Raw genomic sequence first — 16479 nt, 5'->3', positions numbered from 1 at the left:
ACAATGAAGGAAACTTGACTTCAGTTTGTTCGACCTGCTCTTTTTACAAAACATATTCTACTTTGACCACGAGGTGAATATGGAGGACTGAATACAGGAAATAAATAAATAATATGACGTTTAATGAACCAAAAATAATACAAAGAAAAAGTAGGCATTATTGAGTTAATTAATAAAACGTGACTTAAACTGGTACTTCTTTTTAAATTTCCTTCTCTATTTATTGATTTATTTATAAATACAGAGTTGCAAGTAAGTTACAACAAGCCTCCACGCCGGGATGTCCGTCCCTCCGTCCCTCCGTCCCTCCGTCCCTTTCTTGTGAACACAACGTCTCAAGAACGCCTCGAGGGAATTCCTTCAAGTTTGGAACAAATGTCCACTTGGACTCGAAGATGAACGGATCAGATTTTGGTGAACGAGGGTGAAGGTCACTGTGACCTCATGGCGTCCCATAGAGAGCTGAAGCCCCGCCCCTTCCTGTTCCCCTATACGTCATTATAAAGACCGCAGTTGTCAATATGAGCAGATTTATTGTGACGTTCATCTTGTTTACGAGCTTTTCTGAGCCCAGTTGGCTCCATGTTGGTGTTGGTGACGTGTGTTGTTCACTGAGCGCTTCGACACAAAACTACATGACATTTTACTTTAATGACCACAAACTGACACTTTGGAAAATGATCTTTTAAACTGAAGATCGACTTCTGTACAACATTTTTCTGAAATAACATCCCATGAGGTCGACAGGAAGCGGGGTGACTTCGGCTCTCTTCAAGCCTTGATGAGTAAACTTCTTCACCTTTACAGCTCAAAACACATTTCTGGCCATAACTCAACAGATCATATAATAAGAATGACGAAAAAATAATGAAATGATGAAGTGAAGACATTTTTTATCCAAACAGTCAAAGGTCAACTTCTGCAGAAGATGTTCTGGCCTTTATTAACGCCACAACTTGAACTAGTCCGTCCAACACTTTAAGATCGAGGCTGTAATGAACCCTGCAGCCTCCAGGGGGCGCTGGCAGAGACCTGAGACTGTTGCTTTTGACTGGACGTCCGTGAGTTGATGCTTTAAAGTTGTTGTTCATTGGATCTGAAGCTCTTCTGTTGTTTTTACGTCTAATTTACAGTTTACCCATCGTGTTTTTATCTGTATTTATATTCTCATGTTTCTCTGTGATAGCGTTTAAAAAAATGAATGAATTTGTCGCATGTGGTTTGAAACGAGCAGCAGCCATGATGATAAAATATTATTTAAAGAAAACAGCTTCAACGTGATCTGATGTAAAGAAACAGAGCTGCTTCTTCTTCTCTCCTCCTCACTTCTCACATTTTCTTTCATCTCCTCCTCACCCTGAATGACTAACACACAGAGACAGACTGTGGGTGGATGTGTGTGTGTGTGTGTGTGTGTGTGTGTGTGTGTGTTGTGCACAGAAACAGACCAATTAAAAAGCAGATAGAGACGAACAGATGAGAGAGACGAAGCGACTCTCTCTGTTCTTTCTGTCGTCAGTCTCCGGAGGAATCTCTCAGCTTCCTGACGTCTCCGCCCAGGACGAGATCCGCCTCGTTATCACACACACGCACACACACACACACACACGCACACACACACACACACACACACACACACACAGTCATCAGATAGGTGGTGTTTCCTGTCTCAGAGAGGTCGTCCCCCGTTCAGTCTGCAGAGGTTCACTGACTTCTCGTGGTTTTTTGTTCTGTTGTTTTTTTTGTTAAATGTGCGTCTGAGATTTGACAAACAACAATCACTTCTTCAGTTAACACCAAACAAACGATCTGAAATCAGAAGTGAAGAGGTGATCGATCAGCAGAAAAATAATCACCATCTTCTCTGATATTGATCGCTGCTTAGAGCCTCGTCAGGCTGCTTCTCTGTAGCGACTCGTGATAAACTGCTTTGGACCGTCGAGGCTCGGTCGTAGCTAAAGTGATCACTATTAATGTGAATATTCAAGTGTTGAAGTTACCTGAAATTAACAACGCTCATGTAATATTCAATATTTATATGTCTTTATTATTATTTTTAATATTTCTCTTAACATTTCTAGAGAAATTAGCTATTTCTGACCTTTAAGCTACTCTGGTATCACACAGGTGGGCTCACAGGTGCTGAGGTGCCTGAGGCCGTCAGGTGTCAGAGGACACGAGCGCTGACCCGTCAAACGTTTGTGTGATGATTTAGTTTGTTGATAAAGATTTTAAGGATGATTTGAAGACGTTTTGAGCGAACAGGGCCGATTCTACAAAACTCTGTCAACGCGTCGACGTCTAATGAAATCATTTTATCAACACGAGTCATTTTGTTCGTATAAAGACCTGAGAAGGGACACGATGCAGGCCACGCCTCCTCTTCATCCTCTCCTTCTGTCTTCCTCTTCCTCGTTCACTTCCTCTTACTGTGTCCTCTTCATTTGAATAATCCTCCTCCTCTTCCTCTTTTTCCTCCTCCCCTTCCTCTGGTCCTCTACTTCCCCTTCTCCTCTTCCTCGTCCTCCTCTTCTTCATTTCTCCTTCTTTTTTCTCTTTTTCTGTCTCCTACCTCTTTTGCTCCTCCTCTTCCTCTCTCCTCTGGTGGTCAACCTTTCCTCATCCTCCTCCTCTTCCTCCTCCTTTCCTCCTCTGTCTTCCTCTTCCTGCCTTCTTCCTTCTCCTCTTTTTTCTGTCTGTCCCCTCTTCCTCTCCTCCACATCACTGACTCTGTCCTACATCACTCTACCTTCCCTGAGGATACACCCCCACTCTCTCTCTCTCTCCTCTCTCTCCTCTCTCCTCTCTCCCCTCTCCTCTCTCTCTCCTCTCTCTCCTCTCTCGCTCTCTCTCTCTCCCTCTCTCTCTCTCTCTCCCTCTCTCGCTCTCTCTCTCCTCTCCTCTCTCTCTCTCCCCTCGCTCTCTCTCTCTCTCCCCTCTCTCTCTCCCCTCTCTCTCCCCTCTCTCTCGTTCAACCCTCCTCGTTTCTGATGAGTCATGTGACCAACCTCTCTCGCTCCCACCCCCCACCCCCCCTCCCTGGAGAACAATCACACCCCCACAGAGGAAAGCTTAACACACTCGCACACACATGCACACACACGCACACACACACAGCGCTCGCTCGCCCCGGCTCTCATCATCATCACCACTCTGTCAGTGTAGAGAGAGAGAGAGGGAGAACGCAACAGGGAGAGAGGAGCAAAACAAGAGAACGAGGGAGAGAGGAGTCGAGGCGAACGCCTGAGAGGAGGTCAAGAGGGAGAGGAATATATTCTACCAGAAGAAGAAGAAGAAGGAGGAGGAAGAGGAGGAGGAGGAGGAGGGGTCAGCGGAGAGGAGGAGGGGGGAGGTTCTCCCTGAATGAAGGAAGAGCTCTGGGAGTCGTTTCCTCCCCGCCGCGATGGAGCGACGCGAGGAATGAGGGCGGATGGTGAGAGCAGGGAGCAGCAGCAGCAGTGGAGGAGGAGGTGGAGAGGATGGAGGTGGAAGCGGAGGAGGAGGTGCAGGGGGAGCCACGGCCGGAGCCGGGCGGCGCGGGAGGAGCCGGCAGCGCTCCCGGAGGAGGCGGCTGTCGGCCAACTGCCCCGGCTCCGACAAGATGTCCCCCGGCACGAAGAAGAAGGTGGATTGTTTCTCGCCCATGCTGTGCCACTGCAAGGTGGCCTGCACCAACAGCACCATCTCCCTCATGTTCGGCTGCAAGGTGGGTGGAAACATCTGGAGCGGCTGTGAGGGAGGTCCTCAGCTGAGGGGGGGTGTGAGGTCACAGCCGGGGCGTCGGGGTTCGGTTGTTTATCAAGCTGTAGAAACTGAAGTCCGAAACAAAACTACCTGAAACATTTCACTGAAGGTAAACTTCTTCTTTGTATTCTGAGTACTGTGAGTAATCAGAGTAAATTCAGTGAAACAGAGGTGAAGTCCCGCCCCCTCCGGTTTCCCTCATGGGTTGCTTTACTAGAAAAAAATCACGTGGTTCCTAACCCGATTTTTCGTTTGTGTTTATCATATTGAACATTTTGCTAGAAAGTCGCAGTTTGTTGCAAAGACAATAAAATATCGTCTCGCTCAATGTACGTCAACTCCAACATGGCCGTCACCCCGGCACCGGAAAAGTATTAGAAAGTTGAAAATCTCAACAAGTGTGTTCGTATTGACAGCTGCAGAGCATCCGTACCCAAACGTTGTACCTTCGAGGGCTAAAACTGAAACTTAATGTCGTGTGTTGATTTGTGTCCCGCTGCCCATCATGTTCAGATTATGAATAATGATTAATAAGTTAAGAGCTGACATATTTCAGAGCGTTTTTCAAATGTCAACAAAGCAGAAACAGCAACATACATGACAGCTGATACATTTTTAGATTTCTTCTGCTAGATACATCTGGCGGGTCAACCTCGGCCCTGAACGTGGCCACGTTTAAACAAACGTTTTATAAACGATCTCTGGGTTTGGTGCTGAAACAGTCGACCGACATGGTGCTTTCACGTTCTTTCCTCAGCTTACACTGACCGGGCCGGGCGTGAGTCGAGTTTGGACGTAAAATCTCCTGTCGAGGTTGTCGGGCTCAGCTCTCACCGAACTCAGACAGAAGAAATGAGTGTAAACCGTCACTCACACGCCTGTTGTGTGAGCTTTCTAATGACATTTTCACTTACTGCTTATTTTGTCTTTTTGCGATCAGATAGGACAAAGATGAAACAAGAGAATATTTGTTTGTTTTTTTGCTTAAAAACTGACTTCAACGATAAATATCGACCATCAACTGATCAGGTAATCGACTAATCGTTTCAGCTCTTATCAGGATATCTTGAGCGCTAAAACACGACGGTCCTACAAACTGAAGAATGAGCCATCGGCTCAACTTGGGTTTTATTTTGGTGGTTTTGGAGGAATAATACCTGAAGTTGGATCAGAGAACAAATCTGAGCCAGTTTCAGTGGAGACAAAATGTTGTCCCTTGAAACCCTGAAGACGCCTAAAAACACTGAACTAAATCTGAGTATTTAAACGTGACAGTGAAAGCAGTGAGTAATCTGGTAATAATAATCACGTCATTAAAATAACGGATGCTTCTGTCTGCTCAGTGCCGCTTTTTGATTTATAAGAAAATTCCCAAATATATTCTTTCAGTCAACACGAACATCATGTTGAGCGACTGAAAGCTGACGGTTTATCAGCGTTTTCCACCAACACCCGAACACTGAAGCTCCATCACAGCTGCTGCAGTGTCGTGAGGGAGACATTGACCTCAGCATCAGAATCATTTTGATTTCTGCAGCTTTGATTTGATGTTTTCTGGACTGAAATATCGAAAGTGAAACTGTTTCCAGAGCAGAGATGGACGGACACTGAACATGAAAAGAAGCAGAAATCGAACCTGTGTGGGCGACACTGAGAAACCCTGCAGGGCAGTGAGCGAGCTGCGATCACAAAACGTTTCATTCAGACTCTTAAAAATTCAAACCAGGTTCTGCTGTAGTTGCCTGTCAGACGACAGCTGAGGGGGAAGAAGCCCTGTTAACCGGTCGTCACTGAGCGGCTGTGTTTACTGTTTGACCTGACGCGTCACGATAGGCCGCCCGAGCCGCCTGTCGTCTCTGCTTCACTGAACTGGCCAATGGGAGGCTGTGATCGCAGCAGCGCTGAGGCGCGATTGGCTGTCGGGCAGCGTCAGTGGCAGGCTGGCAGGCACGTGCATGTGTGGTCAACATGTGCTCTGCAGGGAAACACCAACGAACCAACAGCACAGCGACACACGGGAGCTGCTGATGGAGGCTGAATGAAGCCTTCAGACAGTTTACAGTAGAAACACTGATGACGGAGAGCAGCGACCTGATTCTCACCTCCTCAGTGTTTCCTGTGAAGTACTGACTGTTTAAAAAATGAGCCTTCATACAGTGTTTGTCTTTCAAATGTTAAAGTAAATGTTGGTCCCTCCCTGTCTGTTTGTTTTAGATGATCCAACACAAGAATTATATTATTATCATACTGTGATTATTTTGACAGATAGTGGTCATTCAGATATATGTATTTAGTTTTTACTGAATTTACTTCATATCCCACCTGAAGTGTTTCAGCGGCGGAGCGTCGTGTCCGCCTGATGTTGTTGACTTGCTCAGATTGTGTTTATTTCTTATTTATTAGTGTGGTTGAGTCTCTACCTTGTTCAGTTGTGTCGTTGTTTATTGTTAATATTTCTGACTTTGGGTCTGGCAGGAAGTCTGACACAGGAACTTTGTAGAGCATTCGGGATCCACAGCACAGCAGAGTCTGAAATATTAACAATAAACACACTGAAAATGTTTCCACCACGCAGCTCCTCGACCACAGAAGAAAATGATGAAATGAATACAAAACAAGTTTTTAGACGAGCTTCCATGAAATCGTCCCTTTCAGGCTGCAACAACAGTCGTGCAGCGGCTGACCTTTGACCTCTCTGAACTCTGGTCCACTTCAGATGAACCTCCCAGCTGACCCCGTGCCCCCTGGCTCTGATTGGACAGTCACTCAGCGCCTGAGGGGGATCGGAGTTACAGTATCATGTCGACGGCTTAGATTAAAGCGTCCTGTTCTGCATGGATCAGGATGTGATTGGTGTGTATTGTTAATCTGAGGGATTGGGACGATGACATCTCAGGCTGGTCGGGCTGAAACGCTCCCACAGCGCCGGCCTGTGATTAACCGCTCTGCTGTGACTTCTGCTCTGTGTCAGTTTGACCAGTCTTAATTAAGTCCCATTGATCGGCCGCCATCGACTGCTTTCTCTGCCACACACCCGATAGATTGTGCCGGAAGTTATCAATTGTGGAGCCGTAAGTGTTTAGTGAGCTGCTGTCATTTCTAAAACATCCAGCTGGGATGACTTGACCCCCCATCAGATTATGTTTTGATTTAAAAACATCCGGACCGACCCTGCAGGGCCTGACCGGGGCCGAGCTCCACGTGTTGAACCCACAGCTCGTCAATATTCAACTCCACGAAAGGCCGCTGTGTTTACAGTGCTGTCAGTCATGCAGACCACTGGGAGGAATATTAGGGCTGCATGCTTATTAAATATTTAGTCTGTGGTGGAGGAAGGACTACAAGTAGAAACACAGCAGTGTAGAAATGCTCTGTCACAAGTTAAAGTCCTGCAGTGAATTTCTCTTATTTTGGTAGATTAAAGATGTTATATGTAATTTTTCTAGTGCATATTATTTCCACATTAAACTTCCAGGAGCATCAGAGAGAAACGTGAAGAAAACTTTAAAACATTACCTGAGTCACGTCAGATGAAGAACTCCCATGATCCAATGCGACTTGATTACATCATCAAACTACGCCTTTGTTTTGACTGAGTGACCCCTAGTGGCAGAAATGACATTACGTGTGATTAATCCATAAAAATACGATTAATGTTTTATATAAATAATCTGAATCTACAAAGTAACTGTCATTGAATAAATGTAGTGAAGTAAAACTCGACAACATTTCCTTCTGACATGTTTAAAGTACAAGAAAATGACTCAAGTAAAGCATAAGTTGGAGTTGGTGTTAAATATGTGTGGACTGTCTGGTCGTCTCTCGTTTCATCTCTACGTCCGTCTGAGAGCGTCTTTACGTCACGCAGCTGCACCGAGTTTCATCTGGCGGCTTCAGTTCCGTCTTTATCCTGAAAACCTCCTGAAACAAAGCCGGGTGGCCACGTGTCCTTCCTACACATCTGATCGCTCACTCCTCTTTATAAACTTCAGGCTCTGTGGTAGAAAGTCTGCAGTCGGACGAGGCACGATTGTGAAAAACACACTAAAAGTAGTCCATGAAACACTGATACAGAGTGCCTTCGTCTAACTGAGCTGATTTAACAAGAAAATAATAAACGTTACATGAAGACGTTGAACGTTCACAGAGCGGCAGAAAAACTTGTTTTTGTCCCAAACAGCAGCAGCTCTGAGTGGACGGACGGCCGTGTGCTCTCCTCTGTTTAAACACCATGTTACGATGGTCAGAGCTCAGAAGTTGTTGTTCATCCTCAGATCATATTGATTTAGTTTGAGCTCAGTGATGATGAACTGACTGAAGGTGTCTTTTTTGGACAGCTGACAGCAGAGACAGACAGGAAACATGGGGACAGACTGATGTGGATTCAAACAGATCTCATGGCATCACAGCTGCAGCTAACCGTTATTTTCATTGTTGATTCATCTGATTATTTTCTTGATTAATTGATTAGTTGTTTTGGCTATAAAATGTCAGAAAATTGTGAAAAAATGACAATCAAATGTCTCGTTTGTCCACAACACAAAGATATCCAGTTTACCGTCACAGAGGAAAGAAACCTTAGAAAAAAACATCTGACATCAGAGTTTAGACCTTAAATAATGACTCAAACTGATTCATCGATTGTCAGAAGAGTTGATTAATTGAATTAATGGTTGCAGCTCCACACAGGATGCAAGTGTGTCTGATATTTCTGGTAATTCGAAGTGAGAATTTAATAATGAAATAATGACGAGAAGCATTTTGTGGTTTGAGTTTCCGTCTGTGCTCACAGGCACAAAGCTGACTGACAAACACAGAGCAGACGGTGAGCAGAGAGACTGTAGAGGGAGATTACTCCTCGCCTGGTTGTTCCCATCTTCTTCCTTGTGTTCCTCTTCATCACATCCCTGAATCATCCAGAAACCCTCCTCCTCTTCCTCTTCCTCCTCCTCCTCCTCCTCCTCCTCCTCCTCCTCCTCAACATCCTGCTACATCCGCTCCATGGTGATGCTCCTATTTATAGCAGCTTTTGGCAGGCAGGAGTCGGCACTGTGCCTCCTCCTCCTCCTCCTCCTCCTCGACAGCTCTCAGAGAGACGAGGAGGAGGAGGAGGAGGAGGAGGAGGAGGAGGCTCTCTTCAGGCAGACAGTGTCATCACTGGAAACCTCCCCGCTGCCTCCTACACGCACATTTCCATTTGAGCTGCCCTCGTCCTCAGTGAGTGGGCTCAGTGTCTCGCTCAAGGACGCTGTGACATGATGCTGCTGCAGCCATTGAACCTGTGATGTGTTTACAGGACGATCGCAGCGTCGTCCACTTCACCGCCGCTCTCTCTGTGCTTTCACAGCTGTTTAAATTTTAATGGCAACAATTCACATGAATGCACAGGAGGCAGCCGGAGAGCCAGATTTAGGCTGTGTGGGCTGAGACGCTGCAGCGCTGTGACCCACTGAGGGAGTCGAACCTGTAGACCCACTGTTTCACTGTAGCTGCTTTGTGTTTGTGGTTGTGTTTCCTTCGAGTGTCGTGACGCCTCAGCTCGCCTGCAGCCTCCTGATGCTTCTCCATCTGCCGCTCTGTGGTCAGGCAGCATGCACGCAGAGCTGTGGTGTGTTTGTGTTTATGGGCGACGTCGGGAACGTTGTTACCTGGAAGTCACCTAAAGATTTGATGAAGCAGCCGCAGGGTGTGAAGTTGTTTGGCTGAGCAGCTTATTGAACATGTGGCTGGCAGGTGAACATTTCTTTACAAAGGATCAGGGAATTAAATTGTTGCCTGATGAATCACAGAACCTCGACAGTGTGTTCACCGTTTTTTGTTCAGATGAATAGAGCCGACCGATACTGGCTTATCACAGACATGCTGCTGTCTGCATCTGTGTTGTCTGACAGGTCCTGAAACGTTTTGTTTGGTTGTCTTTAGATATTATGATGCACAATTAGATGCTCGGCTCATTTAGGATCATTCAGTTGAAGGTTTAGATCTGTGGTTCGAAGTCTTCATACTTAAAGTGTTAAAATATTTTTGTTTGTGTGTCTGATCATGTGCATCCACACTCTCACTCAATACAATCTATTTTAAGGCTAATTTAATCTCTGGTACAGACAATATAAAAACTAATACACCCCCCATCCCAGCTCTCTCAGTCCCATCCCAGCTCTCTCAGTCCCATCCCAGCTCTCTCAGTCCCATCCCAGCTCTCTCAGTCCCATCCCAGCTCTCCCACTCCCATCCCAGCTCTCCCGGTCCCATCCCAGCCCTCCTAGTCCCATCCCAGCTCTCCCAGTCCCATCCCAGCTCTCCTAGTCCCATCCCAGCTCTCTCAGTCCCATCCCAGCTCTCCCAGTCCCATCCCAGCTCTCCCAGTCCCATCCCAGCTCTCCCAGTCCCATCCCAGCTCTCCCAGTCCCATCCCAGCTCTCCCGGTCCCATCCCAGCTCTCTCGGTCCCATCCCAGCTCTCTCGGTCCCATCCCAGCTCTCTCAGTCCCATCCCAGCTCTCTCGGTCCCATCCCAGCTCTCTCAGTCCCATCCCAGCTCTCTGTCCCACACTGGGTCACTATATGATCACACTGAGACTCATTAATGGATAATATTAAATTACCGGTCAGTGGTAACTCTTATTAACCGTCGACAGTGAAGGCATCAGTGGTCGGAGGTCAGCTCGACTCCTCCACTATAATCTGTCCTCCTGCTTTAATCTGTGGCCTCTGACCGTCACATGAATGTAATCCCTCAGTAATTAAATCAGTAATCAAAGCGGCCGTCATCGAGGATAATTACTGCAGAGAAACTTCACATTCAGTCTGAACGTTCAGCCAATGTTTCATCCAATCAGAGCGACAGGAAGTAGAAAACAACAGGAAAACTTCCTGTAGCATGTTGACGATCACCATCTGTGTCGTCGTATGAAGAAGGTTTTTATTATAGTTTCACCAAATATTCTGTCCAGTTGGTGATTGGTTATTTCTCTTTTTACAGATTTGATTGGCTGAGCTGCGTCACGCGAGTGTCTGTGAGTTTCCAGGGTCGTACAGGCGCCTGTTAAATAGAAACTCTCTGTCAAATTAAAATAATTCCCAATAATCAATCAGTAATAGTTCTGGTTCTGGGAAAAGGATGGCGTCCATCTTTGAGTGATTTGAGGATGGAGGGGATGGCAGGTGAACGAGGGTGATGGCGTCGTTAAATGACACTAATTCAGTCAAATACTGCAGATGATTAAAATAAATAAAATTAAATAAAGTTTTCCTAGTTGTCGATATTAAACGTCCATATTTGAGGGACTTGTGGTCGATGTTGGTGTTGCTAAACTCAGAAGTTTAGCTTTTGTGATTTCCAAATTTTTCAAAAAAATAGCTTAATACAGATTTCTGGAAATGTACAAACGTACAGTATCAATAACACTGTGGGATCTTTTATGTAATATTTCAGAAAAGCTTCCTTCAGCTCCTCTTTTAAATCGTGGTTTCATGCAGTAAGAACATCTGGACCATCTGCTTCAGATGTAACTCAGAGTGAAACCAGTTCCTCTGAAGCGCTGGTGTTACTGGAGCAGAGCTGGTGTCAGTTGAACACAGAATCGGACTGAGCTGCACATCAGAACATTTTCTGTACAAAATGAGTCAGACTTCCTCCAGTGGAGTGATTGACAGCATGTGATTAACACAAGCTCACCAGCAGGGTAATACTGTGACTGTCTGTACATTCAGAGCTGCGACACGTTTGTTGATGATGATTCAGGTGTTCTTCTCTCACCTGGTCCTCGGCTCAGTGTTCGCTTGTTGAAATGAGTGGATGGAAACTTGAGCCTGTCGCTTCACGTCACTTCAGGAGTCGTGTTTACCGAGCTGTTCATATCTGATCAATAATTTAATCAGATCAGGTTCACAGGTTTTTTAAATCAGACCTTCAGATTTTGGATCAAGAAGCTCAGGAGAATTGAACAGCTTCAGTGTGTCAGATCCGTGAAGCAAACCAAACATTTCCTGCTGCTGATCCTTCACAGTAAAAGATCTCGTCACGTCACGTCAATCGAGTGTCTCAGAAGTCAGAGGAGAAGTCGTTCTTTGCTCTTCAGTTCTGATAGGAGTGATGCTACAGCAGCTACGCTAACCTCTGGAGGAGCCACCATTGTTGTGTCGCTTCTCCCGCTGGTCGTCACACCTGAACCTCACCTGTAGCTGCCAGCAGTTCCTCAAAGGTCCGGATCAAAGACACAGATCAGTGTGTGTGGTTGTTACCAGTGTCTGATAGTCTGTGTGAGACTGAAGATATTTTCGGCCTCTGTGAACATGCTGTTCCCCCCCAGAGACGCCTCGCTTCCTCCTCACTGCAGCAGAACATGGAGAACGCTGGGTTCTCGATTCGATTTAGATTCTTTATTTGTTGGAGCTGGTCAAAAGGTGTGAACAGAAATGTGTGATTTCTGCTTTGTCTGTAAGCAGCGTCAGGCTGCCTTCTCACACTCTGCTGCTGCTGCTCCCACTGCCGAACAATGATCACAGTGATCGCTGTGATCACAATGATCACAGCGATCACAGCGATCACAGTGATCACAGCGATCACAGCGATCAGGATTATTTAGGTCTTTAACGTACTCAGGACTGCTGAGAGCTCAGGTTCAGAAGCATTAGGACGTCTGATGTGATGTTGCGTGGACGATCTTCTGGCTCTTTTGTCAAACCTGTGTGAAAATGTGAAGCTGTTATCTGACGTGTTCAGTCGGTGAAATGTTCCTGAAGTTTGATTCCCGTTTGTTTCCAAAAAAGCAGATTTGATTTCACATAAATGTTCACAAGGTGACGTTTGATCCACCTGCTTCATGTGTGAAATGTAAAAACGTTAAATGTGACTAAAACATTTCTGATGTGAAGTATCTCATTGCAGACTGGAGAACATGAATCTTTTTACTCGAGTTTTCTACAGAGCCACAGTTTGTGTTACGTCGCTCTCTAGTGTTTCCTAAAAATATCTGGTGTGGTGTGAACGGCTGCAGCAGGAACAAAAGACAGACTGTGGGCTGATTCTTAAACACAGTGCATGAACACTGTGGAGGTGGTTTACCCAACAATGAAGACGACAGGAAGGAAGAAATAAAAGACAGGAGTAACTGCAGGAACACAAAGACATCTCATGTGTATTCTCGTGAATCTCTTGTGCAGAATATCTTCAACATTTGTCTGTTCTAGACCAAAAAAAAGACATTTAATCAATTAAAATGAAACTGATGTGGTTTTCAAGATGAGCTGTAAACACTGAGAACATGTCGGTGTTTGGTTCCTGATTGTCGATTAATTCAGTCTTGTGATCTCCATATTTTTTAAATCCTTGAGTATTGAACCTCGATCGACCAAAATGTTGACCGATATTTGACATCAGGTGTTTGTCAGTCGGACTCATAATCATCTTTACTTTTCTGTACGTCAGATGGTTCGTCGATCCACCTCCTCCTGTCCGGGTCAGGTGGAGGGGTCGGTAGGTTAAGCGAGGTCGTCTTGTCTGATGCAACCTCAAAGGCTGGTTCAGGTATCAGATACACATCATTTATAATTAGTGTTTTATTTATTAGAAACAGGACAGAAGCTGGTAGATCTGACTCCACCGTGATGTTTGTATTTGATGGTATTTGTTCTTTTCATGGTTTGTACATGCGAGCTGCTCTCTGACGTCTGTCACATCATGACGGATGAGACTTTCACCTCGTCAGTGTTGGAGTGTTCAGATTCACACCTCTGGATCTGAGAGCGTCGGCTGTTGGCCGCCTCTCTGGCAGCTGCTGTTGTCCTTCATGAATTAAGCAAATGTTCAATCAGTGGGCTGGCAGCTCTCAGCCTCTCAGCCTGATGAATGGAGAGGTTGCCCTTCAAACGCTGTTTGTTGGCTCTGTGCAGACCGCGCTGCCACAGTGAGGCCGATGTCTTCCCTCTGAACAGAAACAAAAGCACATGAAACAAATGCTGAAGACTTTAAAGGGTCAGTTCACCCAATTTACACAAATAAAAATAGCCTCCACCACAGGATGGTGGAGGCGAATACAACTGGATAATCCACGTGTGATCGGAGCAGCATGGGAAGTTATTTCTGTTGGAGGGGCTGCATGTGGACTACCAGCCCACAGCCAATCAGACGCAGGATAATCCAGATTAACGTCCCTTTGAAGTGGCTGCTGAAAGCTTCTCCAGAGGTTCTTACAGCAGCGTCGCAGGGTTTCTCTAATCCGACGGCAGGTCTCACGTTGGAGAAAAGCAGGATAGATGTTTGTCACGAGCAAAACCCGAAACATCTGCACCCACAGCCGTGTCCAGATTACTGGAGTTACTCATTCAACGTGGTAATCGTTGTTTCTAATCATTTTATCATCATCAGTGTGTCCGTCTGTGCGAAACACAAACGCTGGTTCACTGTGGTTACTTTCTCTAAATCACAGCGCCACTCGTTAATACCAACCTCACATTAGCATTAGCATTAGCATCAGCACAGCTAGCTGTCTGTGTTTATCTTGAGAGGAGAAGCTAAAACATCAGCTAACGTGATATTTCTTTACTGAACATCTGGAGGAAGATTTAAATGTCTGTGTTTGTTGACAAAAATATCACATAAAATCCATCACAGATCTCGTGATGTGACTAAATCAATATTGAGACAGGTGCACCTCTTTCACCTGAAAATGACATCATAGACGTCTTTATAAGAATTAATTAAACTAAGTAACCACAACATTCATGTTAAAATGGCTCCAAACTGCGACCACTCAGTCACATTTCACAACCATTTTGGAAACAGTGACTTGTAAACACGCCCCCATGATTTTGTTTTTTAAATCAATCACTGCATCTCATGTCAAACGCCACTTTTTAAACATCAACTGATGTTTGTTTTTTTTTTGGATAATATATGATTTTATGAAATGCTGCAGCCCCCCTTTAAAACGTCTTAAAAAATGACTTTCTGTTAAAGCTCTACTTCACTTTGAGACTTTTCCCTTTTGAATAAAACAGAAAATGTAAATAAATGTCTGTTTACTACCAAAACATTTATGTGAAAGATGAAAAAGAAATATGAATGTGCTGCGATGAATTTAGTGGTGCTTTAAATGATCAGTTGGCGTCACCAGTGAGTCCTGAAGAGTCTATAACAAATATGAAAAGACTAAATAATGATAATTAAAAAACCTGTTTGGTATTTTCACTTGGTAGTTAACTTTCTCAGCTCAACTTATATACATCTAGTGTGAGACAACACAGTTGATCCAAAGTGTTTTACAGCACTGAGAGAAAAACAACAGAAGAAGAAAGAGAATAAAGTTTATCAGTGATCAAATGTTGTAGAGATGAACTCCCTTCATCAATACACTGATCAGACTGACTCCTGTCACAGCGCTGAAGCAGAGCGCAGCAGCTGACTCGTGCATCACTCTGAGTGTAGTTATGTAAGCGGCGTGTCGAGTCGCTCACCTGTCAACATGAACCTCTCTCCTGTTAAAGCCACCGAACAGATGAGTAAGACTCTGAGCTCTGACTCATCAGGACGTGAAGCTGCAGCAGACGGATGTCTACGAAAAATCAGCATCCTTTCAGCTCTCATCTGTTTTCAATCCCTTTTAAAGGGTGATTACAAGACTCTTATTTTGGTAGTTTGTCCATGGTTTCCTGTGTTTTTCTTTCCATCATATAAAGTGTGTGAAAAGTAGCCAACAGTCGCACTATGAAGTAAAGATATCATGTTAAAATATTACTTTGGTAAAAGTGAAAGTCACCGTATGAATAGTACTGGAGTCAAAGTCTTAAAGTATCTGATATTAAATGTACTTAAGTGAGTGAAACATTATACATATTTACATGTATGTAAATGGTTCCACAGCATCTTTACGATAATTATAATCATTTTAAATCCAATTGCTGATAAAATACATATTTTTTTGCATTATTTGTACTTATTATTTTTTGTTTTTAATGTGCTCTGATGCATTCTTTTAAGTAACTAAAGTTAAAGTTACATTAAATGTAGTGGAGTGGAAGAGTTATACTCAAGTAAAGTATAAGTACCACAAAATTGTATTTTAAAGTGCAGTACTTGAGTAAATGTATTTTTACTCATGTATTTATGTTTAAATTAATTCAGCTTGATCTCTTGGATGTTTTATTTATTTGGTAAACTATGTTACCCATGAGCCTCAGCAGCCATTTCTCTTTAGATTAAATCAGTCAGCTGAGAATAAAACAGAATCCAAAATGAAATTACCTTTATCTTCCGCAGCAGACGACAGAGTTTGGAGCTCTGTGATTGGATGTTTGTCACTGAAATGCACTTTGGGAATCGTAGTTGACTCCTCTCCTTCAGTTTCTATGTCCACAGGCTTTCTGTAGCGTTGAATCAGATCTTTTCTGACACAGTGGTTCATGTTTTGTTCTGATGATTCAACCAGGAGAGTTTATGTCCCGTCAGAGACCTGAAGTGCTCCGACTGTGAGTCACTTCACATCCTCAGGAAACACGAGCAGATCCTTCAAGTGTTTTCACACTTCATCTAAAAATGACTCCACGGTACATTTGTGACTGCAGACTTCTGGAGTTCAGTAACTTGTGGACTTCTGGTCTTGATGTAGAAACGTTATCGGCTGCATGTAAACTAAAACATGATCCAGGCTGGTTTGATTGAAGAAATGAGTTTGAATCATGTCACCTGGTTCTCTTAAGTGACAGCGCCCTCCGTCTGTCAGTCAGTGCTCAGGGC

At 44.5% G+C, this 16479-nt stretch overlaps 1 protein-coding gene across 1 annotated transcript in view; it reads left to right on the top strand.

Moving 5' to 3' along the window:
• Positions 1 to 16479, top strand: part of LOC141016433 (disks large homolog 1-like) — a 113477-nt gene that overhangs the window by 46562 nt on the left and 50436 nt on the right.

The sequence above is a fragment of the Pagrus major genome, chromosome 21 (genome assembly GCF_040436345.1).
Source record: "Pagrus major chromosome 21, Pma_NU_1.0".
In the NCBI taxonomy this organism is placed as follows: Eukaryota; Metazoa; Chordata; class Actinopteri; order Spariformes; family Sparidae; genus Pagrus; species Pagrus major.
Note: the sequence above shows the minus strand (reverse complement) of the source record. Positions and strands in the feature narration are given on the sequence as shown.